The sequence below is a fragment of the Saimiri boliviensis genome, chromosome 9 (assembly GCF_048565385.1).
Source record: "Saimiri boliviensis isolate mSaiBol1 chromosome 9, mSaiBol1.pri, whole genome shotgun sequence".
NCBI lineage: Eukaryota > Metazoa > Chordata > Mammalia > Primates > Cebidae > Saimiri > Saimiri boliviensis.
In genome coordinates, this window is record NC_133457.1 from 33,605,066 (window position 1) to 33,632,975 (window position 27,910).

A 27,910-nucleotide genomic window follows, 5' to 3' on the forward strand; every position below is an offset into this window, starting at 1 on the left:
CTCTGTCTCTATTATAACTGTTTTAAAGTGTCAATACCTTGAAAGCATATATTTGAATAATCACAGATTGAATAAAAGAAAAATTATCTTGAGCAATTCTGCGACCCTAATATACCATTTTAAAATATGTGACTTTGATAGATTATAACTTAGCACACTAAGTTATTATAGTTTATATCAAATAAATTCATATACAAATGAACTTGTAAGACTAAAGATTCCCAGAATGTCATAACATTCATCCTTTAAGTATTTTAACTGTATTTCTAAAACTTAAACCTAAAGGAAAATACATAGAGTAGAAAACACTACGCTCTGGGAGAAAGAGGTTTTTCAACTTGTACTTCTACAAAGAATAAAATTTGAAGGTAGCTCTGTGGATCAACCTACTAAATTTTCTTCTCTCTTCCAATAAGCTAAAAACATGTTCCGGCCACAAGTCAGTAAATAAAATTTGACAAGAATTTAGCTAAGTATAAGGTGAAAATGTCTATGAATAAACATATGTGGCTTTTTTATTTACTAAAATGATTTTTATTTAAAATAAAGTAAAATTTTAGTAATAACATGAAATAAATGTGCTTAGCTGAATTTCCTCCTATAATTACATTTACTTCATTCTTTTTACCTGTTTTATTTGTTAGTTTTTACTTTACTTTTTATTTTGTTTTACTTGTTTAGTTTTGCTTTTTACCTGTTTATGATGCGTAATGCTGGAAAAAACAGTATAGTAATATCCCACAAGGGGGAGGATGAGGACTTTTTAATCCTCACTTTTACACTGTAAGTAACTTTCACATACGAAGTTTCCCTATAAAATAATTTACTTAACAAGGATTAAACTGACACAAAATTAACAGAGATACAGAGAAAACTTTGAAACAGGAACTATCTTTTAATCTACAAAATGTGCACACATCCAAAGTCAGTAATCAAGTTGTAAAAACTGATACTTTTATATAATTTACCATTAGGAAACACAAAATAGACAGTTACATTGGCAAATATTTTCCTAGAATACAAACTACTTACTCATCAAAACAGATTTCTGAGTTATAAACTTAACTGAGATAAATGAGCTTCATCATAAGCTGAGATTATGTTTGTCCTAGAATGTCCATCTTATCTTTGTTTTCCTTTGGGCAAAATGGGAAAATCATACCATTTTCTTTTTAATTCATTAAAAATGAAATATTACATGATTTATTATAAGTAAAGTTTTCTGTACTAGGTATGAACAACATTAGCAACATTTGAAAGAAAGAATCAATTCTCTATCCATAAGGAAAAAAAATAAAGCTGATATTCGAAAGTAAAAGAAATGAACAGTAACACAGAGAAAACACAAAAATAATAAAGAACTACTCCAACCTTCGGAAGACATATAGAGGGTTTCACATAATTAAAAACTGTGTGTTCAACCAATCAACTATCCACATTTAAATCTATTTTAATGCACCACTGACACTGAAAGTAAAAAAACAGGCAAGGAGAGGAGAAACACAGACTATCAGAAAGAAAAAAATTAAACTGAATGTTAATGGACAAGGACACATTAAGATTTACAATATATACTGATAAACTGAACGCCAGTAGGATAATACCAATCTGTATTCCCACGAAACCTATATGAAAATATCCAATTCCCTAGACTTCAAGCAATGCCTGGTTGTATTACTTCTTTAACCTAACAATGAAGAAGAAAACAAAAAAAAAAAAAAAAAACTTGCTTTAAAGTCATTCCTTATATGGCAAATGAGGTCATTCTGCATATAATTAAGCATCTAAAATATTTCTTGAGAATTGCTAGTTTATGTCCTTTGGTAATTTTTTGATTCTGTTCATCTTTCTTACTAACTTGTCTGAATTTTCAGATATTAAATATATCAAACCCTTCTTTACAAATCTCAAAATGTTAAGAGTATATTGTGGTTCTACCTTGGCCCCCTCTATTTATGTTCCCAAATCTAACACCATCCATGTGTTAACTTCTCCCCAACCTGTATCTTAAGACGACATCTTCCCAGAATCAGATTCATATATCCATCTCCACTAATAAATGTCTAACAGACATCTCAGATGTCACCACACAAGGCAAACAAAAATTTTTATTTCTCTTCCCCACTCACTCCCTTCAAATTTAATTTTTCATCAATTTTCCAACACTTTAGTAAATGGTATCACCTCTCTAGTCAGTTGCCTAATGCCAAACACCTAGGAATTTTTCTAGATTAATCTTTTACCTTACCATCCTGCAATCAATTCATCAACAAATAGTTTTCCTTACCCTACATCAAAATTATATCCCGTATCTGTTTAATTATCTTCATTTCCACTACTTCTCCTCCCAATCTAAATCCACTATCACCTCTCTCCTGATGATTGCATTCCCAGTCAGAAACTGAAGAAATTCTTTGCACTGCTGATGCACATTTGGACTGTTTCCAGTTTTGTTATTACAAACAATATTCTTATACACAATTCTTGATGTAGATATGCAATAGTTATCCTGTGTTCCTAGGGTATGGTCATATTCAATTGTTTAGTAATGCCAAATTATTTCCAAAATGTTTGAACCAACTCTAACTCCTATCAGCAATGTAGCAGAGCTCACATTTCTTCACATGGTGGCAAACTCATGGTATTTAATTTTTACCAATCTAGAAGGTATCACATGTTATCTGACAAGGACTTTATTTAAATTTTTCATAAATATATGGCTGCTGCATGGTTCCTTTACTACAAAATATAGGCCTATTTCGTGCCATTTTCTTATTAATTCAGAAGAATTCTTTATACCTCTTGGATGCTAAATTTTTAAGTTTTGTTATCTTTTCTCAGGCTGTGGTTTCTATTTTCACTCCCTGTTTACAGTGTCTTCTCATAATAGTTTTGATTTTGCAATAATTTAATTCTATATATATTTTTCCTTTTTAGTGTTTTAAATTGTATTTTCTTCTAAGAAGTTCTATAGTTTTGCTTTACACGTTTAATTTTTTGATTTAGGAGAATTTGGTACTGTCAATACGATGTGAGAAAATAATTCATTTTTGTTTTCCACCCAAATGAAAAATCAGTTGTCTTCAGCACTACTTAATGACGATGCCATTCTTTCACCACTGCTCTGCCATGCCAGCTCTGTCATATACTTGGTTTTCATGTATGTTTGGGTCTATCTGTTTATCTGTTCTTCCCACTGGTCTATTTATCAAGTCATGAGCCATTATCCCATTACCTTGTTATGTAACATGTGTATGTTCTTTTTCAGAAGTGTCTTCCATTAAACCTTTTGTTTTTCTATTAAATACTTGAATGAACTTGCAAATTTACTAAGTAGAACAAACCACTGAAAAAGTTTTGACTGAAAAATATACTGAGTCTATAGATCAATTTGGGGAAAACCTAATAACTCTGTGACAATAAGTCTTCTCATCCATGATCACAAAATTTCACTTAAGTTCATGATAAAATAACTGTTAACAAACTGTGGATTAAGACCTTCTTTAATAAGAAAAAGGGCATTTATAAAAGAATTACAGCAAAATCCTCCTTGTGGTAAAATGTTGAAAGTTTTCTCTTTAAAATTAGGCACAGGGTCGGGCGTGGTGGCTCAAGCCTGTAATCCCAGCACTTTGGGAGGCTGAGGCGCGTGGATCACGAGGTCAAGAGATCGAGACCATCCTGGTCAACATGGTGAAACCCCGTCTCTACTAAAAATACAAAAAATTAGCTGGGCATAGTGGTGCGTGCCTATAATCCCAGCTACTCAGGAGGCTGAGGCAGGAGAATTGCCTGAACCCAGGAGGCGGAGGTTGCGGTGAGCGGAGATCGCGCCATTGCACTCCAGCCTGGGTAACAAGAGTGAAACTCCGTCTCAAAAAAAAAATAATAATGAGGCACATATACACCATGGAATACTATGCAGCCATAAAAAAGGATGAGTTCATGTTCTTTGTGGGGACATCGATGAAGCTGGAAACCATCATTCTCAGCAAACTGACACAGGAACAGAAAACCAAACACCACATGTTCTCACTCATAAGTAGGTATTGAACAATGAGAACACATGGACACATGGAGGGGAACATCACACACCAGGGCCTGTTGGGGGTGGGGTGGGGTTTGGGGAAGATAGCAGGGGGTCAGGGGATTGGGGAGCGATAACATTAGGAGAAATGCCTACTGTAGATGATGGGGGATGGATGCAGCAAACCACCCTGGCATGTGGATACCTAGGTAACAATCCTGCCCGATATGCACGTGTGCCCCAGAACTTAAAGTATAGTTTTAAAAAAAAAAACACACCAAAAAAAAAAAAATAAAATTAGAAATATGAGTAGAATCCACACATAAATGATGAGAATTTGATAATTTAGTTTACCTGTATTCCCTGTTGTAAAATTAGTGTGCAAAATCCATTGCACTTACAAATACACCAGCAATAAAAATACAGCATATATAACAGTATAAAGTATTAATAACCCTACAATAAATCCAGTAAACTATGTGTTAGTTTTTATGCAGAATGTTACGAAATTTTATTGGAAGACATTTAAGAAGACCTGAATAAAGTGCTGGGATTACAGGCTTGAGCCACCGCGCCCGGCCCTGTGCCTAATTTTAAAAAAGAGAAAACTTCTAACATTTTACCACAAGGAGGATTTTGCTGTAATTCTTTATAAATGCCCTTTTTCATATTAAAGAAGGTCTTAATCCACAGTTTGTTAACAGTTATTTTATCATGAACTTACGTGAATTTTTGTGAACGTTTCCCGTACAACTACTGAAATGACTTTTCCACTTTGTTAGTAAGGTGTAACACAGGAATAGATTTTTTTTAAGTACTAACCCTGCATTCCCAGGATAAACAAAATTTGGTAAAATATGTTATCTTTTTACACAGGCTACGTTCTGTTTACTGATATTTTATTTTTATCTATATTCATGAGGAAGAATGGACTGTACTTTTTCATAGTGCTCTTGACTAATATTGCTACAAAAGTTACACTAGTCATGTAATAAAAATTTGAAAACATTCTCTATTTTTCAATTCTCTGAAAAAATTTTCTCTATGTTTATTAGAAATCATCTGTCACCAAAATGGGACTGGTGTTTTCTTTCTGAGATTATAATTATTTATTCCAGTATATTAATGGTTATAGGATCATGGAGAAATTTATTTCTTTTTATATTTTAAAACTTTTTATATAACTGTATATATCATTTTATGTCCATTATAAAAATCACTTTAACAAATAACAAACTTTTCTCATTTTTAAAGTTTTCATACATACTTAACAGCTATACATCAGTTTATGTAAGCAGTTTTTGACGTCTATAATATAACCTAGAAAGCAATGTGTATACTCTAATCTTAGAGAGTACTTAATATTTTCCTGAATTGAACTCTATTTCAGTGATTCTTCACTTTATAGAAATGTATCCATTACATCTTAGTTTTCCAATTCAGTCATAAAAAATGTTCACACAAGAGAATACACATACTGTCATTTCAAACAGTTCATAATTCTGAATAATTTTCAGAAAAATATTTTAGAGCTTAAAATAAACTCTGTAGAGATGTGATTGAAATAAATTTGATTACAGAATTTATTTTAATGACCTCACTATAACCTTTTCATACGTATACATTTTTAAGCTGGAAAACCCAGAAATATAGGAAAAATTTGGTTTTTTTGCTTGTTTACCATTAGCTGCCTTAATTGAGTTCTCATTGCTTTCACTATTTTTCAATCAGCTTAGGTTTTCAGTTAATTATTTTGTGTCCAGTAATGCCATCTTTTTTTGGCCGATTCTTATTAACATAAAATATTTACATATCATAAATGTTCATTTATTTTTGGATTAGTATCTGTGAAAAGTTGATGATATTAATGGCCCAATTATTCCCTTCCTACACATATGACATTTAGGGTGTAACTTTCCAGCTTCTTCCATCAAAAGGTAGTGGCAACATAGTAATACTGAGTCTTCTAATACAGGAACATGAAATGTCTACTTATTTATAACTTCCTTAATTTTTTCCAGTAATGTTTTATAGATGTCAGTGTACTTCCTCTACTTCTGGTATTAAATGTATTCCTAACTACTTAATTCTTTTTATGTTATCACCAATAGAATTTTTGCTTAAAATTATTGTAGGATTGTTTACCGCTAGTATACAGAAATACAACTTTTGCTACCTCTTGCCTCTAGCTGGCTTTGTCACTTGCCTTGGCCAAGAAAACGTGGCAGATCTGACAATGTCACAGTTCCAAGTCTAGGTCTCACGAAATCCTGAAACTTGGCAGTTTATTTGGAAAGCTGATATCACCATGTAAACAAGTGATGGCTACCCTGCTGGAGGATGAGACATGTAGTTTAGTCAGTCTCCAGACACCAGTGGCACCATCTTAGATCACCCATTGCTTAGACATGCAAGCAAGCTCAGCTCAGGGTAAGAGAATTACTCAACTTGGTCACTTTACTGTGACCCATAATCAATCCTTACTATATAGTATAACCAAGTTTAGGGATATTATGCTATGCAACAAAAGTTAAGTGATACACTATGAAAAATGTGAAATACTAATGCTTGGTAAATAAATTGCTACACAGCTCATTTTAGTCATTGAGCTAAATATATGCCATCCAAAAACACGCTCAGGCTGGGTGTCGTGACTCACGTCCATAATCCTAGCTTTTGGGGAGGCTGAGGCAGGAGAACTGTTGAGCCCAGGAGTTCAAGACCAGATGGAAAACATACTGAAACACTGTCTCCACAAAAATAAATGTAAAAATTAGCCAGGCATGATAGCTTAAGTCCCAGCTACTCCAGAGGCTGACACAAGAAGATCACTTGAGCTCAGGAGGTTGAGGCTACAGAGAACTGTGATTGCACCACTGTGCACAAACCTGGGTGAGAGAGACCCCATCTCTAAGAAAGAAAGAAAATATCTTCAAACCATAATATATCAAGGTGTAGCTCAAGAAATGATTCAAAAAAAATACTAAATTCATAAAACTCTGTGATACATTTTTACTGAATAGCATTTTGTAAATGGAACGAACATGGTTAAACTTAAAAATCAGGAAAGAGGCTAGTTATGATAGTTAACGCCTGTAATCCCAGCACTTTAGTAGGCTGACGTGGATGGAGTCCACAAATTTGAGACTGGCCTGGGCAACAGAGTGAGACCCAATCTCTACAAAGAAATTAAAAAATTAGCCAGCCATGGTTCTTATGTGTCTGTATTCCTAGCTACCCTCAGGAGACGGAAGCGGGAAGATCGCCGTTAATGGCAGCAGTGGCCCATTTGGAGGAGTCACTGTGAAGATGCTGAGTGCAGCAGGGGAGGTGCTGGCTGGGGCTGAATGCTCTCGGAACCCGCAGGAGCCAAGACAGGCAGGAGCCCCTTTCCCTACCGAGTAGGCAGGGCTGGACCCCTTGCTCTGGGGCACAGCTACAGCCACTCAGCTGCAGCTCCAGACTGAGACATTCCTGCACTCTTGGGGTCCTAGGAAGCCCCTTATCCCACAGCCTTGAAAGTGCCAGCTGCTGCGGCCTGGCCCCTCCCTGCTCCTGCTATCCTCTCAGGAGTGATGCAAAGATGTGGCTGAGCTCAGGTGCTGTGACAACCCAGCTGGGTGTGTGTACACATAGGGCAGCACTGACATGCCAGCCTCCTGCCACCTCAGCCCCTTCTGTACTTTGGGCAACCACGAGCATAGAAGGGAGGGTGATGGGGGCTAGGGATGGCTCAGTGTGTGTCTGCAAGCACCCCTCAGCTCAAACAGCCTGGGTGCCATGGATGACAGATTGGTGGTGGCAGGAAGCAGGCACGGTCTTGGGCAGAAACAGGCAAGTCTCCAGTGAAGCCCTACCTTCAAGCTATGTATGGCCTGAAGTCTGGGGGCAGGACTGTCACTTCTGGGTAAAGTCCTCTGCCAGGAGTGAGAACCTATAGTGCTTTTTCCCTGCCCATGGACCAATCAGCAGGCACTTCCTTGCTTCTGAGCCCATAAAAACCCTGGACCCAGCCAGGATTACCAGGTACGGGAGGCAGTTACCCACTTAAGTCTCCTCAAATCACTGAGACAACATGCCTGTGAAAGGCAGCTACCCACTCCAGGTCTCATCTCCACTGACAGCTGGACATTTGTTCAGATGACCTGCTTTCAGAAAGGAGCTACCCACGGCTGGTCTCCTCTCTGCTGAGAGCTGGACACTTGTCAGGATGACCTGCCTGCAGAAAGGAGCTACCACTTCTGATCTCTCTAGAGCTGCCGTCACTCACTGAAGCTCCTCTCTGCCTTGTTGACCCTCCAGTTGTCCACGTACCTCATTCTTCCTGGATGCAGAACAAGAACTTGGGACCTGCCAAATGTCGGGACTAAAAGAGCTATAACGCGAGTGGCAGAAACATGCCCCCGCAACACTCCTAGCCACGTTGTTGGCAACCAAAAGGAGAGAAGAGCTAGGGCCCTTTGGGGACTCCAGACTCAGGGGCTCCCCGAACCAGAGCTATGACAACCTGTTTGGGGCTCTGTGGTCCCTAGTGTCTCCAAGCTTCTAGGTGTCATCACATTCCCCTTGCCAAGATGTGGGTGGCCACAATAGAAGTCACTTGCAGTACATCTGATCCAGCTGCAGCCTTTCACAGAGCTAGTGTCTGTGCCAGCACCTAGGGCTGCCTGCCCCGCTGAAGCAGCCAACGTGCCTGGCTGTGCCCAGTGGCCAGACCCCACACTCACTCCACTCTGTGCCTGACTTGCCCTTGGTAGGCATGGGATTTGGGCGAGTAGCATAAGCCAAGCAGAGCCTGCCAAGCCAAGTGGCTGGAACAAGTCTGGTGGATGTAAGCAGTACTGGGGTAGAAGGCGCTGTCTGCCACAAAAGTTCCTGATGGCAAAGTGACACCCCAAGTATACCATGACAACTTGAGCCCATGAGGTAGAGGTTGCAGTAAGCCATGATCATCCCACTGCACTCCAGCCTGGGCCACAGACTGAGACCTGTATCTTAAAGAAAAAGAAAAGAAAAAGCTTATCTTCACAGAGTATGTCCCAAATTATGCCTCTTATCTTTTTAAAACAAGATAGGATACATACATAAAATTTCAAAAATAAAAACTTCCCACAAAGGAAACTTTTATTTCAGAAAAATGAACCATGCCACGTTTCATAAGAATGACTATGTAGAATAAGTATGCTATAAAGCCTTAAAAATGCGTTGTATTAAAATACTTCAATATTGCATCTGTGGCAAATGACTTTTTTTTGTGACGAAGTCTTGCTCTTGTCACCCAGGCTGGAGTGCAGTGGCTCGACCTCAGCTCACTGCAGCCTCCACCTCCCAGGTTCAAGAAATTCTCCTGCCTCAACCTTCCGAGTAGCTGCTATTACAAACATGCACCACTGCACCTTGCTAATTTTTGTATTTTTAGTAGAGATGGGGTTTGACCATGTTGTCTGCCAGGCTGGTCTCAAACTCCTGACCTCAGATGATCTACCTGCCTCAGCCTCCCAAAGTGCTGGGATTACAAGCATGAGCCACCATGCCTGGCCAACTCATTTTTTTTAAAATAAATTAAGCTACAAAGAAAATGATCCTTAAATAAACTCCTTCAGAACACAATTGTCTAAGCATTGCAAGTGGTTTACTATGGAAAACAGTGATCCAAAACTTAAACATGACTCATGGATTTTTGATGTATAATCACATATACCAAAAGCAACTGTTCAAATGTTCCCTGTAATATGTACCTTTAAGGCATAGTTTAGGAAAAAAAAAAAAAAACTTCTTAAAGTCATTTAAAAATAAATAATATAAAGTGATTAATAGTAAGGTATTGGATGTAAAAGGGTAAACACAAAGACATTTATTAGCAAAGAAATAAGGAGAAATTAAAATAACCCTGCAATACTTTTGTGTATGCAATTTATCAAGAAATGTTGAAAGAGAACAAAACAAATGTTGGCTCATTCTGGAGCTTCTTTGTCATCATTAATGTATTCAGGTTTTCACAGCTGAACTGCTATACTTTGAAAAGATTTTCATGAAAGGAAACTCATATTCAATGTTTAAACAAAGCTGTCAGGTTACCAAGATTAAAATTCGTTTGAGTGTCCAGAAAATCTTTTCTTAAAAAATAAAAATAAAAACTAAGTTGGTCTTTATTTGCAAACAAAAGAAGCTTTTGTTTACCAGTGTGTATTTATTTTTGGAGCGAATATAGAGAAAGAACAATTTTAAAGCAAAAGACAAAGTATTTTATGTGGCTATTTTTTCATTACTAGTTCTGTTTCTCAAATTGATACAAATGATCTCCTTCTGTTTCTGACTGTCTGCTTGCCTTGTCAGTACAACTAATTGTCAGGATTGGGGAGATCTCCCATATCTAAACAGAAGATGTGCAGTTTGTAACCTGCTTAATTTGCCTTATGTCCTACATGCCCTCAGTATGGTGTTCATTAAAGTCTCAGCTGTTTTGTTTTTATCAGTGGCAGCCTAAACACAGGCTTATTTTTCTTTGTTAAAAGGCCAGATTGTGCATAAATATACACCTAATCTATGTGAATGTGTGTATATGTGTGTTTAAATGGCAAGAAATGACCACGCATGTAAATAGTTCTTAGCGTTTTCATCACTTGCTCTCACACCTAAACTTCGACCCTTGCCTAGAAGTTAGTAAGAACAGCACCTCTTAGGCTTTGCAGAGAACTTGAACAGCCATCTCTAAAAGTAGATAAACCATTTAAGAACTGCAAGTAGTTATAAATGAATTCCATAGAATAGAATACCACTAAAAAACATTCTTAAACCACCCCCCATCCACCCCATACTTCCTCCCCTAAAAAAGTTCCTAGTAGGCTCTAAATTTTGATTTCTAATTGCTTCCATAAATTTAGAAGGTCTAAATGAAACCTATTTATATTTGCCTGGGCAATAGCAAATGGCTCAAATCAATTACTTTGGCGGGGGGGCTTGAGAAGAAAACTCAAAACTTTACATTTAAATGGTCAATCCATAACCAAAATTTCTACTCAGTTTTGGTTTATGTTTGAGTAGACTGTACTATTACACTAAGTTTTCTAATGTACCCTAAAAATAAATCTTGCTGTGTATGCAAACACAAAATTCATATATGAATTTTATAGTATTAACAGTGTTCACATTTATCAAATTAATCAGACTCTCATTAAAAGAAGGTATAGAAATTGTCAGATATTTACTGCATTTTTGAGTGAAGTTTAAAACAAGACAAAACATTTAATTTGCTAGTAAGTTGCTTGTGATGTTAAATTTAACACACAATTAATTAAAAGTACATAAAGGACTATTAAAGTAGTATGCCTGACAGCTGTAAAAAATAATTTAACCTTTGAAACAGTAAGAAATAAAACTGTAGAGTGATGCCTAAAGGTGCGGACCGCGTGGACACGCCTCCTTGGGACTAGGTCTCCGCCGCCGCTGCAATGATCAAAATAAAAGGAGATCCGGGCTCAGGCGAGCTCCCAGGAGTGCACCTACCGGGAGCTTCTGGTCAACCAGAACCCCATCGCGCAGCCCCTAGCTTCTCGCTGCCTGGCACAGAAGCTCTACAAATCCATCAAAAAAAGCCCTGAAGCAGAAGCAGATTCCGCGCGGGGTGAAAGAGGTTGAGAAGTTTGTCAACAAAGGAGAAAAAAGGATCATGGTTTTGGCAGGGGACATACTGACCACTGAGGTATACTGCCATCTCCAAGTCATGTGTGAAGACCGAAATCTGTCCTGGGTCTATATCCCCTCTACGACGGACCTGGGTGCAGCCGCAGGCACCAAGCACCCGACCTGTGTGATAAGGGTCAAGCCCCACAAGGAGTACCAGGAAGCCTAAGATGAGTGCCTGGGGGAGGTGCAGTCCCTGCCCCTATCCCTGTGAGGGGATCCGGTAGCACCTAGGCACCTGCCTCTGGAAGCTACTGGGTTGGCAGTGGGATGACTGGCTGTCCTCCTGCCCACCCACACTGACGGCATCTTCCCAGTTCCCCAAGGCACAGCTTCTTCCCAGGCAGCTCCGACAGCCCTTTCATGAGGTAACGCCAGCCTTCTCTTCATCAGTGCCATTTCCTGAGGAACTTAAGTGAAGGCTGTTCCAAGAATGTGGGGTGAGGAAAGTAAATGCTAAGATAGATAGATAAATAAATAAATAAATAAATAAACAAACAAATAAACTGTCTATTGAACATTTTGGCCCATACCTTATTTAGTTCTTAAAATTAGCTATTAAATACAGCAGCCTGGACAGGAAATTCAGTAAAACAAAATTTTGTCTTCAAAAAATTCTCTCAAAACCATTAGATAACTGCAGAAAATGGCCTAACTGGAAAAAGACATTACCTATACCACCACTCACTGGATATAAAGTACCAAAAGAACCCTACCCAAAAGGTCTCCTTTTCACACCTAATGCTAATTTGTGAATCACTCACAGTTTATCCTTAAAGACGGGAACAGAAAATCAAGTTCAATATTATTTCAACATAAAATATGTGCAATTGAGTACTATTTTCAATATGAAACCTGTCACGCTCCTGATGACATAATTAAGAACAACAATCAAAAAGCCTATTAGGAGATAACAAAACTTAACAGTTTACTATGGTGGAGGTAGAACTAAAACTTCAGAAACAAATTAATCAGAAACTAAATAATTGATAGAAGGTCTCCTGCCCCAGGTGTGGGTAACAACCATCATTACTCCAAGCACCCTGAGGTGACTTTTATAACTAAGGTAACAGGTAACACCAGGGGTGGGTGGGTCGGTGGGTGTGTGTATGCATTCCCACCCCCCACCCCTCTAGGCTCAAGGGAGCCTCCCATCTCAGCCTCCCAATTAGCTGAGACTACAGATGCATGCCACTATGCTCAGCTAATTTTCTAAATTATTTTTTAGAGATAAGGTCTTCCCTGTATTGCCCAGCCTGGTCTTGAACTCTTGGGATCAAGTGAGCCTCCTGTCTCACCTTCTCAAAATAGCAGGAATACAGGTATGAGCCACTAGGCCTGGCCTTAAAACAAGTATATAGGCTACCATAGACTTCCTTTCCTTAGGGTGAATTTACAGGGTACAAGACAAAATCTCTGTACTTACCTGATGAGAGCAAAGAGAGGAAAATGAGGAACCCACACTCACTCTACTTGAACCTTCTTAACAAAATCAAAAAGAGTAATATAGTCAATGATTTACTTTTGCAAAGTAACTCTGGAAAATACTATTAAATTGCTTAATAGAGATACGACAAACGTGAGATATGGAAATTATATTAGAGAATATAAAATCAACACTGAGCAATTCTGATGTATGCTACTATTATGCATAACACCTTCTAATAATGAAAAAAGAGAAAAATGATTATTTAGAATTTACTAAACGTTCTCGTACCGAAATAAGGAATGAATTTCTTTCTTTAAAGGAACTGTGAGGTTTGTGATTCCTCTGTGCATATATCTGAAAACATTATTAGCTTTTGTGCTCTCTACATTCAATTATTTTTAAAGATATAATTTCTTTAGTAAAATTTTAAAGTATCTTCACAGTACATGAGTAGTAGTGACACCAATAACGGCCGATCAGGGAACTACAGGGTTCTGCCCTTCCACAAAAACAACAAGCAAAACTGGCAAAAACTTTACGAAAACAACTTTTGCAGATCTCTGAAATCTAGTCAAAACTTAAACAGAGGTAAGATTAATAAAGACAGAAGCTGCTGCATTGAGGTAACAATTAACAGCACACTGTGGCATTTTAAATAGCCCACCTAACATCTTCACCCGCTAGATCTACTGCAACAGTAAAGTGGTAGCTGGTATTCCTAGTGCCAGAGGGACCTATGCAAACTTGATAATGAAAGAACTGTGGTTGAATGTTTCAACCTTTCTGGCAGCTTCCTAAAAGACCAGAGCAAGTGCATGCCTTTGTTTTGCCCAACTCATGGGCAGCTTCTCTAGTGGTAGTTTTTAAGGATAGTCTATTTAAAGAAAACACTGGAAAATGGCATATCATAGTACTCTGTCACATTCCCACTACAGATATTATTTCAGTAACATAGTGATAGTTATTTTACAACAGTGGTCAACAAACTACAATCCATTGGACAAACTGGTTAGCCTCTTGTTTTAGTAAATAATGTTTTCTTGAAACACATCTATACTAATTTGTTTATTTATTGTCTTAGGCTCCTTTCATGCTAACATGGCATGACTTAAAATATCTACTATCTGGCCCTGTAACAAAAAGTTTGACCATTATTCTAGAAAATAATCTACTATAAAAACTGCCCTCAGATTGACATTTGACAGGTGTACTAAGATTTCTCTACCCTGCCCATTGTTAAGTAACCAAGCTATCAATATATAGAAAAATAACATTAAGAGTTAACATAAAAACATAATGAGTTAATGTAAAAATGATTATGAAAATATTTCCAATCTAAAATTAAGGATTGGTAATTTTTTGCAAAGCACTTTGCTCACCAATTAACAAGAGAAGTCTTACAAAAATTGTTAAATGAAGAATTAGATGTTGGAAGGTCATGAGTTACAAAAACCACCCATGCAAAAGATTAGATTATAGAAGGATTTGGCCTATTCTAGGAGTGAGACTGAGAACTATAAACTAAAAAGGTTTGAGCTACATTAATGGAGAGGTATAAGCAGAGAACCTAACACATCTATTTCTAATAATTTGTAATTTCAAGAATCACTAGTTTTGAGTATTCAACGTATTTCAAATAAACTAAGTATGTGTTTACATTAAAGGAAAAGTTATGGTACCATCTGAAAAAGTAAAAATCAAAAGAAGAATAATTCTGGGGTCTTGGATTCTTTTTAATTCATAGATTTTATTATATTTAAAAGCAGTTTTGAGCTTACAGAAAAACTTAGACAGTTCATACATACCCTACCACACACACACAGTTTCCACTATTATTAACATCTTGCATTAGCATGGCACATCTGTTATAGGAATGTGCCAATGGTAATATATCATGATTAGACTCCATTGTTTTACATTAAGCCTCAATCTTTGTGCTATATGTTTTATAGGTTTTGACAACTTATGACATGTGTCCACATTACAGTACCACACAGAATCGTTTTACTGCCCTAAAGAGCTTCTGTGTTCCATCTATTCATTCTTTCCTCCATTTCCTGGGCCCCATGGCAACCACTGATGTTTTTACTGTCTTAGTTTTTCTTTTTCCAGAACGTCATACAATTAGAATAATGTATGTAGCCTTTTCAGATTAGCTTATTTTACTTATGCATTTGTGCTTTTAAAGTTTTTCCACATCTTTTTGTGGCTTGAAAACTTACTCTTTTTATCACTGAATAATTCTATTGTATACATGTGCCACAGTTTGTTAATCCAGTATCTGTTGAAGGATATCTTGGTTGTTTCCAAGTTTTGGCAATTAAGAATAGGACTGCTATAAACATTTGCATGCAGATCTCTACTGACGTAAGTTTTCAGCTCACGTGGGTAAATACGAAGGAGCAAAACTGCTGGATCATATGGTAAAAGTATATACAATTTTGTAAGAAACTGTTAAACGGTCTTCCAAAGTGGTTGTAACATTTTGCATTCCCACCAGCAATAAATAAGTTTCTGTTGCTCCACACTCTTGTGTGCATTTTATGTTGTTACTGTTTGGGATCTTAATCCTGCAAATAGGTATACAGTGGGATCTCGGTGTTATTTTAATTTGCAGTTCCCTGATAACTTATGATGTTGAGTATCTTGACCTATGCTTATCTGCCATTTGTACATCCAGTCTTTGGCCTGTTGGGAACCCGGCCACACAGTAGGACAACAGTGGTGAGTGAGCATGCATTACCCCTGAGCTCTGCCTCTCGTCAAATATGAAGTGGCATTAAATTCTCATAGGGGCATAGACTCTATCGTGAACTGCACATATGAGGGATCTAGGATGCATGCTCTTTATGAGAAACTAATGCCTGATGATCTGATGTGATCAGCCTACAGTTTCATCCTGAAACCATCCCCCACCCCTCCCTGGTCCAGGGAAAAACTGTCTTATATAAAATCAGTCCCTGGTACCAAAAAGGCTGGGAACTGCTGGGTTAAGCAATCAACAAATCAATCATGTTTAAAGATAAAAATTTAGAGAATGGGTGCAGTGAGTATCAAATAAGGATCAAATGTTTACCATAGTATATGTAGTAACTAAGCAAGTAGTAGTCTGTCTATGAAAAAGTCACAATGCTATTTTTAAAATGACCTAAACTAATTTTCTAGTATTGCTAAGTAGATTGTTCCTCAGTAAACCATTCTATCCCTGACTCATCTCATCTGTGAACAACCTGGTAGACTGACCTCAGAATTTAAAATAAACATTGCAGTTCAGTGGGGGATTATTGCATTAACACTCGTAAGTGTTGAAAAAGTAAATACACTCCTATGAAACTTTTTCCTTGAAATCTGTATATTCTTCAATTTTCTTGCATTTTCGTTTTGCTCTCCCTACTCCCACCCCTTCCCAAGAGGTCCCAGTGTGTGTCATTTCCATCCTGTGTCCATGTGTTCTCATTGTTCAACTTCTACTTATAATAACATCTGGTTTTTGGTTTTCTGTTCCTGCATTAGTTTGCTGAGGATAATGGCTTCCAGCTCCATCCATGTTCTTGCAAAGGACATGATGGTGTTCCTTTTTTATGGCTGCATACTATTCCATGGTGAATATGTACCACATTTTCTTTTTTTTTTTTTTTTTTTTTTTAAGATGGGGTTTCACCATGTTGGTCAGACTGGTCTTGAACTCCCAATCTCAGGTGATCCACCCACCTTGGCCTCCAAAATGCTTGGATTACAGGTGTGAGCCACCGAGCCCAGCCGTACCACATTTTCTTGATTAAGTCTATCACTAATGAGCATCTGGGTTAATTCCATGTCCTTGCTACTGTGAATAGTGCTGCAGTGAACATATGTGTGCATGTATCTTTCTAACAGAATGATTTATATTCCTTTGGGTATATACCAAATAATAGAACTGCTGGGTCAAATGGTATTTCTGCCTCTAGGTCTTTGAGGAATTACCACACTGTCTTCCACAATGGTGGAACTAATTTACATTACCACCAATAGTGTAAAACCATTCCTATTTCTCTTTACCTCACCAGCATCTGTTGTTTCTTGACTTCTTAATAATCACCATTCTTACTGGTGTGAGATGGTATCTCACGGCAGTTTTGATTTCCATTTCTCTAATGATCAGTGATGCTGAACTTTTTCTCATATGTTTTTTGGCCACATGTATGTCTTCTATTGAGAAGTGTGTTCATGTCCTTTCCCCACTTTTTAGTGGGGTTGTTTTTTTCTTGCAAATTTATATAAGTTCTTTATAGACTCTAGATTTTAGACCTTTGTCAGATGAATTGCAAAAACTTTCTCTGATACTGTACATTCTGTTCACACTGATCACAGTTTCTTTTGCTGTGCAAAAGCTCTTTAATTAGATCCTGTTTGTCAATTTTTGCTTTTGTTAAAATTGCTTTTGCAGATTTCATCATAAAATCTTTGCCTATGCCTATGTCCTGAATGCTATTACTTAGATTTTCTTCTAGGGTTTTTAGAGTTTCATAGTTTAAATCTTTAATCCACCCTGAATTAATTTTTGTATAAGGTATAAGGCAGGGGTCCAGTTTCAATTTTCTGCAAATGGCTAGCCAGTTCTCTCAGTACCATTTATTAAATAGGGAATCCTTCTCTATTGCTTGTTTTTGTCAAGTTTGTAAAAAAATCAGATGTTTGTAGATGTGCATTCTTATGTCTAAGTTTTCTACTCTCTTCCATTGGTCTATGTATCTGGTTTTGTACCAGTACCATGCTGTTTTGGTTACTGTAGCTTTATAGAATATCTTGAAGTCAGGTAGCATAACGCCTACAGCATTGTTCTTTCTGCTTAGGACTGTCTTGGTATTTGTGCTTTTTTTTTTTTTTTTTTTTTGGTTCCAAAGGTATTTGAAAAGTTTTTTCTACTACTATGAAGAATGTCAGTGGTAATTTAATGAGAATAACATTAGATCTATAAATTACTTTCAGCAGTATGGCCATTTTCATGATAATATTTCTTACTATCCATAAGTATGAAACGTTTTCCCATTTGTTTGTGTCATCTCTGATTTCCTTGAGGAGTGGTTTGTAGTTCTCCTTGAAGAGGTCTTCACTTCCCTTGTTAGCTGTATTCCTAGCTATTTCATTCTCTTGTTAGCAACTGTAAATAGGAGTTCATTCATGGCGTCTCTTTGTACCTCTGGTAGAATTTGGCTGTAAATCCACCTGGTCCTGGGCTTTATATTTTGGTTAGCAGGCTATTTATTACTGCCTCAATTTCAGAACTCATTATTAGTTTATTCAGGGATTTCACTTCTTCCTGGTTCAGTCTTGGGAGGGTATATGTGTCCAGGAATTTATCCATTTCTTCTAGATTTTCTAGTTGGTTTTTTTTTTTTGTTTTTTTGTTTTTTTGTTTTTTTTTTGAGACGGGGTTTTGCTCTTGTTACCCAGGCTGGAGTGCAATGGCGCAATCTCGGCTCACTGCAACCTCCGCCTCCTGGGTTCAGGCAATTCTCCTGCCTCAGCCTCCTGAGTAGCTGGGATTACAGGCATGTGCCACCACGCCCAGCTACTTTTTTGTATTTTTAGTAGAGACGAGGTTTCACCATGTTGACCAGGATGGTCTCAATCTCTCGACCTCGTGATCCACCCGCCTCGGCCTCCCAAAGTGCTGGGATTACAGGCTTGAGCCACCGCGCCCAGCCCTAGATTTTCTAGCTTATTTTCATAAAGTTATTCATAGTATTCTCTGCTGGTTGTATTTCTGTGGGGTCAGATGTCATACCCCCTTTATCATTTTTTATTGTCTCTGTTTGATTCTTCCCTCTTTTCTTCTCTATTAGTATAGCTAGCAGTCAATTTTATTAATTTTTTCAAAAAGTCGGCTCCTGGATTCATTGATTTTTTTTGTTTTGAAGAGTTTTTCATGTCTCTATCTCCTTCATTTCCACTCTGATCCATTTCTTGCATTCTGTTAGCTTTGGGGTTTGTTTACTATTGGTTCTCTAGTTCTTTTAGTTGTGTTGTTAGAATGTTGATTTAAGATCTTTCTAGCTTTTAGTTATGGACATTAGTGTTATAAATGTCTATCTTTTTTTTTCTTTTTTGGGGGGGGAACAAAGGCTTGATCTGTCACCCAGGCAGGAGTGAAGTGATCTTGGCTCACCACAACCTCCATATCTTGGGATCAAGTGAAACTCCTGCCGCAGCCTACCAAGTAGCTGGGAGTACAGGTACACACCACCAAGTCTGGCTAATTGCTGTATTTTTTAGTAGAGATAGGGTTTCACCATTTTGACCAGATTGATCTTCATCTCCTGACCTCAACTGATCTGCCCACTTTGGCCTCCCAAAGTGCTGGGATTACAGGTGTCAGTCACCATACCCTGCCATAAATTTCCATCTTAACACTGCTTCAGCTGCATCCCAGAGATTCAGGTACCTCGTTTTTTTGTTCAAATAACTTCTTGATTGTTGAATTTCATCACTTACCCAAAAATCATTCAGAAGCACTGATGGGTCTTGACTGTTTATTATTTAGTTTGCCATTTTGTGTCTCTTTTTTTTTTTTTTTTTGAGACGGATTCTCGCTCTGTTGCCCAGGCTGGAGTGCAGTGGTGCGATCTCAGCTCACTGCAACCTCTATCTCCCAGGTTCAAGTGATTCTCCTGCCTCAGCCTCCCAAGTAGCAACTGGGACTACAGATGCATGCCAACACGCCCAGCTAATTTTTTGTATTTTTAGTAGAGACAGGGTTTCACCATGTTAGCTAGGCTGGTCTCGATCTCCTGACCTCACGATTCTCTTGTCTTGCCCTCTCAAAGTGCTGGGATTACAGGCATGAGCCACCATGCCCAGCCGCACTGTGTGGCTTTTAATTGGGGCATTTAGCCCATTTACAATTAAGTTATGTGTGTTTTTTTTAATGTGTGAATTTGATCCTGTCATCATGATGCTTGCTGGTTATTTTGCAGACTTGTTGATGTAGTTGCTTCATAATGTCATTGGTCTGTGTACATCAACATGTTTTTGTAGTGGCTGATAACAGTTTTTCCTTTCCATATTTAGTGCTTTCTTTAAGAAATCTTGCAAGGAAAGCCTGGTGGTGATGAATTCTCTCAGTATTTGCTTGTCTGAAAAGGATTTTATTTCTCCTTTGTTTATGAAGCTTAGTTGGCCAGATATAAAATTCTGGATTGGAAATTCTTTTTTTTTTTAGGAATGTTGAATATTGGCCTTTGATCTCTTCCAGCTTGTAAGATTTCCACTGAGAAGTCCATTCTTAGTCTGATGGGTTCCTTTGTAGGCGACCTGGACATTCTCTCTGGCTGCACTCAACATTTTTTCCTTCATTTTGACCTTAGAGAATCTGATGATTATGTCTTGGGGTTGATCTTCTCATAGAGTATCTGCTCTGTATTTCCTGAACTTAAATGTTGGCATGTCTTGCTAGGTTGGGCAAGTTCTCCTGGATGATATCTTAAAGTATGTTTTCCAACTTGGTTCCGTTCTCCTCATCTCTTTCAGGTACCCCAGTGGTAGGTTTGGTCTTTTTACATAATCCCATAGTTCTCGGAGGTTTTATTTGTTTCTTTTCATTCTTTTTTTTCTGTTTTGAGACAGACTCTTGCTCTGTCGCTCAAGCTACAGTGTAATGGTGTGATCTCGGCTCACTGCAATCTCCGCCTCCTGAGTTCAAGCAATTCTCCCTCAGCCTCACAAGTAGCTGGGATTAGGCACCCGCCACTGCACCCACCTACTTTTTATGTTTTTAGTAGAAATGGGGTTTCAGCATTTTGGTCAGGCTGGTCTCGAACTCCTGACCTTGTGATCCACCCACCTTGGCCTCCCAAAGTGCTGGGATGACAGGCGTGAGCCACCGTGCCTGGCTCATTATTTTTTCTCTCAGCTTGTCTGCATGCTTTCTTTCAATAACACAGTCTTCAAAGTCTGATATCGTTTCTTCCGCTTGGTGGATATGGCTACTGATACTTGTATATGCTTTCCAAAGTTCTTGTGCTGCATTTTTCAGCTCCATCAGGTCATTTATGTCCCTCTCAAAACTGGTTATTTTAGGTAACAACTGCTGTAATATTTCATCACTTTTCTTAGCTTCTTTGCATTGGGTTAGAACATACTCCTTTGCTCAGCAAAGTTCACCCATTACTTACCTTCTGAAGCTTATTTCTGTCAGTTCATCCATCTCAGCCTCAACCCAGTTCTGTGTCCTTGTTGCAGAGGTGCTGCGATCACTGGGAAAAGAGGCACTCTGGCTTTTTGAGTTTTCAGCATGTTTGCATTTATTTTTTTCTCATGTTTGTAGGTTTATCTACCTTCAGTCTTTGAGGCTGTTGACATTTGGATGAGGTTTTTTGTTTATGTTGTCGTTGTTGCTTTCTGTTTGTTTTTCCTTTAAAAGCCTTTTTTAAATAACAGTCAGGCCCTTCTTCCATAGTCGCTGCTGTGGTTTCCTGGGAGTCCACTCCAGACCCTATTTTCCTGGGTATGGACCTGTAAGCATCACCAGTGGAGGCTGCAGATGGTCTGCTCCTTCCTCTAGGAGCTCCAGCCCTGATGCTGATGGAACACTCCTGTATGTGGTGTTTGGTGATTCCTGTTGGGAGGTCTCACCCAGTCAGGAGGCACAGAATCAAGGACCCACTTAAAAAAGCAGTCTGGCTGTCCCTTTGTGGAGTGGGTACACTGTGCTGGGGGGAATCCCCCCTCATCTGGACTACCCAGACTCCTTAGAGCCAGCCGGCAGAAAATACTAACTGCTATCTGCAGAGACAACAGCTGCCCCACCCTCCAGGTGCTCCTTCACAGGGAGATCAGAGTTCTGTCTGTAAACACCTGGCTGGAGTTGCTGAAATTCCCACAGCATGGCTCCACTGGTAAGTTGGATTGGATCTAGGACCCACCTAATGAAGCAGTCTGGCCATGATCTGCTACAGGCGTTGTGCTGTGCTGTGGGCAATTCCTCCTGGTCCAAACTGCCCAGTCTCCCTGGCACCATCAGGGGAAAACGGCAGACTGGAGCTGCAGTGACAGCAGAGGCTGCCCCTCCCCAGGGAACTGAATCATCTTAGGCAGTCTCCAGCCCGCTGCTGTTGGCTGCAACCCAAGCAGCCACCAAGAGTCTGCACAGCTCTGTGCTTGGGACCAAGACTATGGTGGCATGGGCTCAAGAGAGGATATTCTGATCCCTGGGTTGCACAGATCCATGAAAAACACACCATTTCCCAGGCAGAGTAGCACAATCACTCACTGCCTCCCTTGGCTGGGGAAGGGAGCTCCCCTTGCCCCATGCAGCTCCTGGGTGGCTGGTTGCTCCACTATGCTTTTCTTCACTCTCCATGGGTCATGCCAACCACCTAGTCAGTCCCAATGAGAGAACCTGGATACCTCAGTTTAAGATTCAGGATTTACCTGTCATTTTCGTTCTTCATCCTGGGCGCCACAGAGCAGCTGCATCTACTCAGCCGTCTTGGCACCACCCCACAGCTTCCTGCATTTTATACCTAAATATTTATTGCCTAATTACAATTCTTCCTGCTTCCTTTTTTATTCGCATTTTGTGAACTTTTGTCATTAGCCAAAGGAATAAAAAGGAAAAAAGATAAAAGTAACATAAACTTAAATTGATCAAATTAGGCAAATAGATTATCAAACTAATTTTTAAAATTAAGAGTGTTGAACGGTCTGGATTGCTTTTATCTCCTTTCTGCATTAAATTGCCATTTGATAATGTGATAGTAAATCTTGCTTTTGTGTTTAGAGAGAACAGTAGATCTTATTAATTATGACTTGGTTGACAACTCTTCACCTTCTGCTTACTCTACATATAACAAAACAGAAATATAACTATTTATTCTTCCCCAGGTCTTCTGACCTCACCAGAGTAAACCAGATAGAATACGTAACCACAGGAGTGGAAAAGCTTGCTCACCATCTCCTTCTGCAGAGCTTTTTCATTGGCTATTAAAGTAAATTCTTAGGTCAGATATACCTACATTAAAATATAAAACAAAAGCCCATTTGATAATTGTAACTTTTTGTTTCCCACCATTTTAATATTCTGCACCATTACGTTTCACTCCATAAGGGTGGTAAGTCAGGAATGATCTATTTTATGATATTCAGAAATTTAATTATTGCAACTAAACACTATTACAACTAAACACTATTAAAAATTTCCAAGATGTAATGTTCCCCTTCCTAACGGGCATTAAAAGTTTTCAATACTATTCAGGCAATAGTGCTTACCTTGCCAGGTACTGGTAACTACCAAGAATGTGTTAGTTACATTCTTGCAAACTTTGCCCTCTGACTTTGTATTTTCTCCTCCATCACTTCACAGCTAACAGCTCTACCACAAAATCACTCAGTCCATTAACTTTCCTTCTTTCTTTTTTAAGGAGCCAAGAATGTATTATTACATTTTTCTATGTGAAGTATGATATTAAATAATAGCTTGTACACTAATTAAAGCAAATGTAATTGTGAGAACACATTGACATTGTTAAAGTAAATTACTCAATTTGTTAATAGTTTCATTCCAAGTGACCCTAATTGTATTAATTGTGATACCAGCAAATTAAATTGAAGAGCATTAAACACATTGTTCTAATATGTCCTAGAGGAACAAATTCTCCATTATATCAGCAGAGAGAAAATGATTACATGCTCTCCACACAAATAAAACTCATACATGTATGTATGTGTACACACCACACACACACACACACACACACACACACACACACACACAAATGGGTCAACAAAAAAGGTTTCAATAGGCTGTATATGGTACCATGGCATAAAATGGACTATCTAGAAAGAACTGAGCTTTAGATAAAATAGAAAAATGTAGGGCATCCTGTTATCTCAGATTAAGCTGGAATTACTTCACGATACAAATTGTTAAAATGTTGAGAATGGGGAAACAAACCAACTGGTATGGAGGATTGCAATGTGAAAACAAATGTTAAAAATACTACAACTCTCGGTAATTCAGGCTTTACATGTTAAATGCCTACCACCAAGTCAAAAGAAAATATTTTTAAGCTATCATTTCCAATCCTTGAGAAGAAACTTGGGAGTTCAACAGAGACAACAATACAGACTAATACAAAATTCTGAGTCTTTAGAATAAAATCTGCACTCCTCAGCCTGGCTTACAGAAACTTTCTACCTGGCCCTGCCTACTAGTCCCATCCTGTGTCATTCCCCTATCACCCAGGGTAGCCCAGCCACAGTGATCTTTTTCCGTTCCCTGTATATGACAAGCCTAACCATATCCTGCCTTTGTGAACTGTTTAGACAGATCCCCCTCCCCCTCCCCCTCCCCCTCCCCCTCCCCCTCTCCCTCTCTCCCCCCTTGAGCATGCTCGCACACACCCCTCCCCCATACTTGCATATCTGGTTCCTTCTTGTTTGTCCTTAGCATTTAGCCAAACTACCACCGTCTCAGAGATCTTCTCTGACAAGCTACTTACCTTGCCACTCACTGTAATATCACCCTATTTTAATTCTTTGTGTAGTGTTTTTTCTTTCTCCAATTTTTTTTCTTATTTCTGTACTTACTTTTCAATTTGTTTGTCCATCTCATGCTAAAATATCATGAGAGAAAGCAAGTAGTCTACTTGTTCAATATTCTATTCCCAGACACTATATGATCAACAAATATGTCTGCATAAATGAATGAACATCAGGTCTTTGGGTGGCAACCCTTACTCTGTATGATAAAATACATGTGCCTCTATGATTCAGTTATTAAGTATTACTGAATTTTCATAATCATGTCAACATTTCTGACTGAAAATCTATCACTTCAATAAAACAAATCTATTCACCAGTCTAATTAGGAATAAAAATTGATGTACTGTTCTATGCTTGGCTAAAATCAATCCCATTCCATCCAAATTTTCACTAAATAGCAATGCTAGGAAGTCAATTGTCATTAAAGTTTTTCTACATGTGGAAGAAGAAAGAACAGCAGAAGGAAAGTAGGAGAATTATTTAAGTACACATATTGTCATCATATAAAAGATTACATGGCTCACACATTGCCTCATCTCTGACTTGAAAGAGTAAAGGTAAATTTTCATTATTTATCTGATATAAATCAAAGCTAATTGAGATGTTTTTTCCCTGACTAAAATAAAAGACATTTTTTAAGTTCAGGAAAAACAAAATAGTCACTGTAATTTACAGAAATGCAAAAAATTACCAAGTGGTAGAGTATCAGATCGTTTCCAAGGAAGCAAGTAAATTCTATTTTAAATACTGGAGATGTAAAGGAAGATGTCCACTTAAGTAGCTTGAAATATAATTTTTATGATTTATCATTTTCATAATGTCTTCCACTTAAAACACTCAAATTTTCCCAACATGTACAAACAGCTTGAAGTTTGCATAACATTCCTTCCCTTGTGGTTTCTTATATATGTCACATGGGATTCCTTCTCAGGAAATTCAAGAAGCTACCCAAACTCCAGAATAAAATAATAGCATTTATGAAAAAAAAGATTTCAAGTTTCAAAACAACTATGTGATTAACAAGGAAGCCCTCATTCCAGCAAAAGTATACAGTGATGGTGAACTAACTCGTTTTCAATTCTCATAGAATGCAAAGTTAAGAACAAAAAATACTTGAGCCTCAATTAATGACATATTGTTAGGGCAAAGTGTCTTATCAAAGGTTTTGGTCGGGTATCTTTTAAGAACAGAACAATGTCAGAGAATAATTGTGGAGAAACTTACATTTAAAAACTCGAAGACAGACAATGACTGAAATAATAAAAATACCAGAATAACATATCTCTTTTTACCAAAAATGACACATATAATTTATAATCTGCTAAAATACACTAAAGTAGATGTGAACATCTACAAATGTAGACTCTGAACATTAAATTGACTACTGTGCTCACTATTCAAAAAGACTGTAGTAATACAATAATTTTTTAAACATCCTAAAGAGAAAAACACACAATGAGCTTAACTTAGTTCTAGAAGAAAAATCATAAATATCTACAAGTAATGCTAGGAAAATATTTTTTAAAAAAAAACTAAACTACATGTAAAGAGAGTTTTACCAAAATATATCAGCTATGTTTAAAAAAATACTCTTGGCTGTTTTATTATATTGCTGACTGTTATATAGCAAAGTAAGCAGATAATTTTTAGACATTAACTTGGAATAAATAGGTCTTTGGGAACATCTACTTTGGTTGGGCGGCAGCAAGGGGGCACTGATATAAAAGAGTGATTAAGGAAGTCCTTGAGCGATTTCCCAGAGAAAAGTTGAATTTTTTTCTTGCATTCCTCTTATCCTCCCTTGGACATTCAATTCTTCCCTCTAATTGAGTAATATCAAAGAAAGCAAGCGCCAGGCACAATAGCTCACGCCTGTAATTCCAGCACTTTGGGAGGCCAAGGTGGGTGGATCACCTGAGGTCGGGAGTTCGAGACCAGCCTGACCAACATGGAGAAACCTCATCTCTACTAAAAATACAAAATGAGGCAGGCATGGGGGTGCACGCCTGTAATCCCAGCTACTTAGGAGGCTGAGGCAGGAGAATCGCTTGAACCCGGGAGGCAGAGATTGCCGTGAACCATGATCGTGCCATTGCACTCCGGCCTGGGCAACAAGAGTGAAACTCTATCTCAAAAAAAAAAAAGAGAGAGAGAGAGAAAGAGAGAGAGAGAGAGAGAGAGAGAGAGAGCAAGCTTGTAATCTTAAAGACCAATAGTTGCGGTTTTTTTAAATGGTTAATGCTATGAAAAGAGTTAACAGAAGTGTTGAGGAGGTAACGAATTATACTTATAAGGAATTAGTTATTCATTTCACTACCAAGCCATGAAAGAGAAATCTGTTTTAATGTACAAATCAATAAAACGGAACTATATCATGTGAGAAGCCACGTGGTAACTCTGATATACTTTCCTAAGCCATGTGGGCTGAAAGCTGAGTAATTTCATTATTTAAAAATTCTAGGTGGGGCATTGTGGCTCACACGTAAGAATTATTAAGAGATGTGATAAAAGACCTATTTTCTTGGGAATTTAGAATATATATTAGATAGGCACATTTAATATAAAATACAGCACTTTGGGAGGCCTAGGCAGGCAGATCACTTGAGACCAGCATGGGCAACATGAAAGAGACCTCCAATCTACAAAAAAGTACAACACTTCACTGGGCATGGTAACGCATTCCTGTAGTCCCAGCTACTCAAGAGGCTGAGGTAGGAGGATCATCTGAACCTGCCAGGTCAAGAGTGCAGTGAGTCGTGATTGTACTACTTCCTGTGTGAAAGAGTGAGACTCTGTATCAAGAAAAAATAAATCTAAACCCTTACTCATCTTTTTTGGCCCAATTAATGAATCAATAAAAGCAAACAACATAGTTGTTTCAGAAAAGCTCCATTATAGGCCATTTAACCTAAATGTTTGTTTTGTATTTTAGGTTTTAAGATAATACTCTACATTGCCAGTGTTTGCTCTGGTTGTGCCAAGACCCATCAACCACAACTACCATCACACAACACACAACTTCCCATGTCTGGGGGGTTCAGGAATACTAGAAAGGCTGGTGGAGAAGATTATCTTAAGATACGGATATCCTTTTGCAGACTGAATTGCCTAAGCAGGTAGCGGATAAGGGCTACTGCTAGGCTACTGTTTCTCTGTCTGGTCAGCAGTGATGTTTCGTTGCTCCTAGCACTCTGGGAAATGAATAATATCAAGGTATTTGCAAGGTGGTTCAATGACTCTTCACACAA

General features: G+C 38.1%; 1 protein-coding gene and 1 pseudogene across 13 annotated transcripts in view; one reads left to right on the forward strand and one right to left on the reverse strand.

Moving 5' to 3' along the window:
- TBC1D5 (TBC1 domain family member 5) overlaps nt 1-27,910 on the reverse strand; it is a 584,223-nt gene that overhangs the window by 347,655 nt on the left and 208,658 nt on the right. The window lies entirely within an intron of this gene.
- LOC120368306 (H/ACA ribonucleoprotein complex subunit 2 pseudogene) lies at nt 7,808-11,924 on the forward strand (annotated as a pseudogene).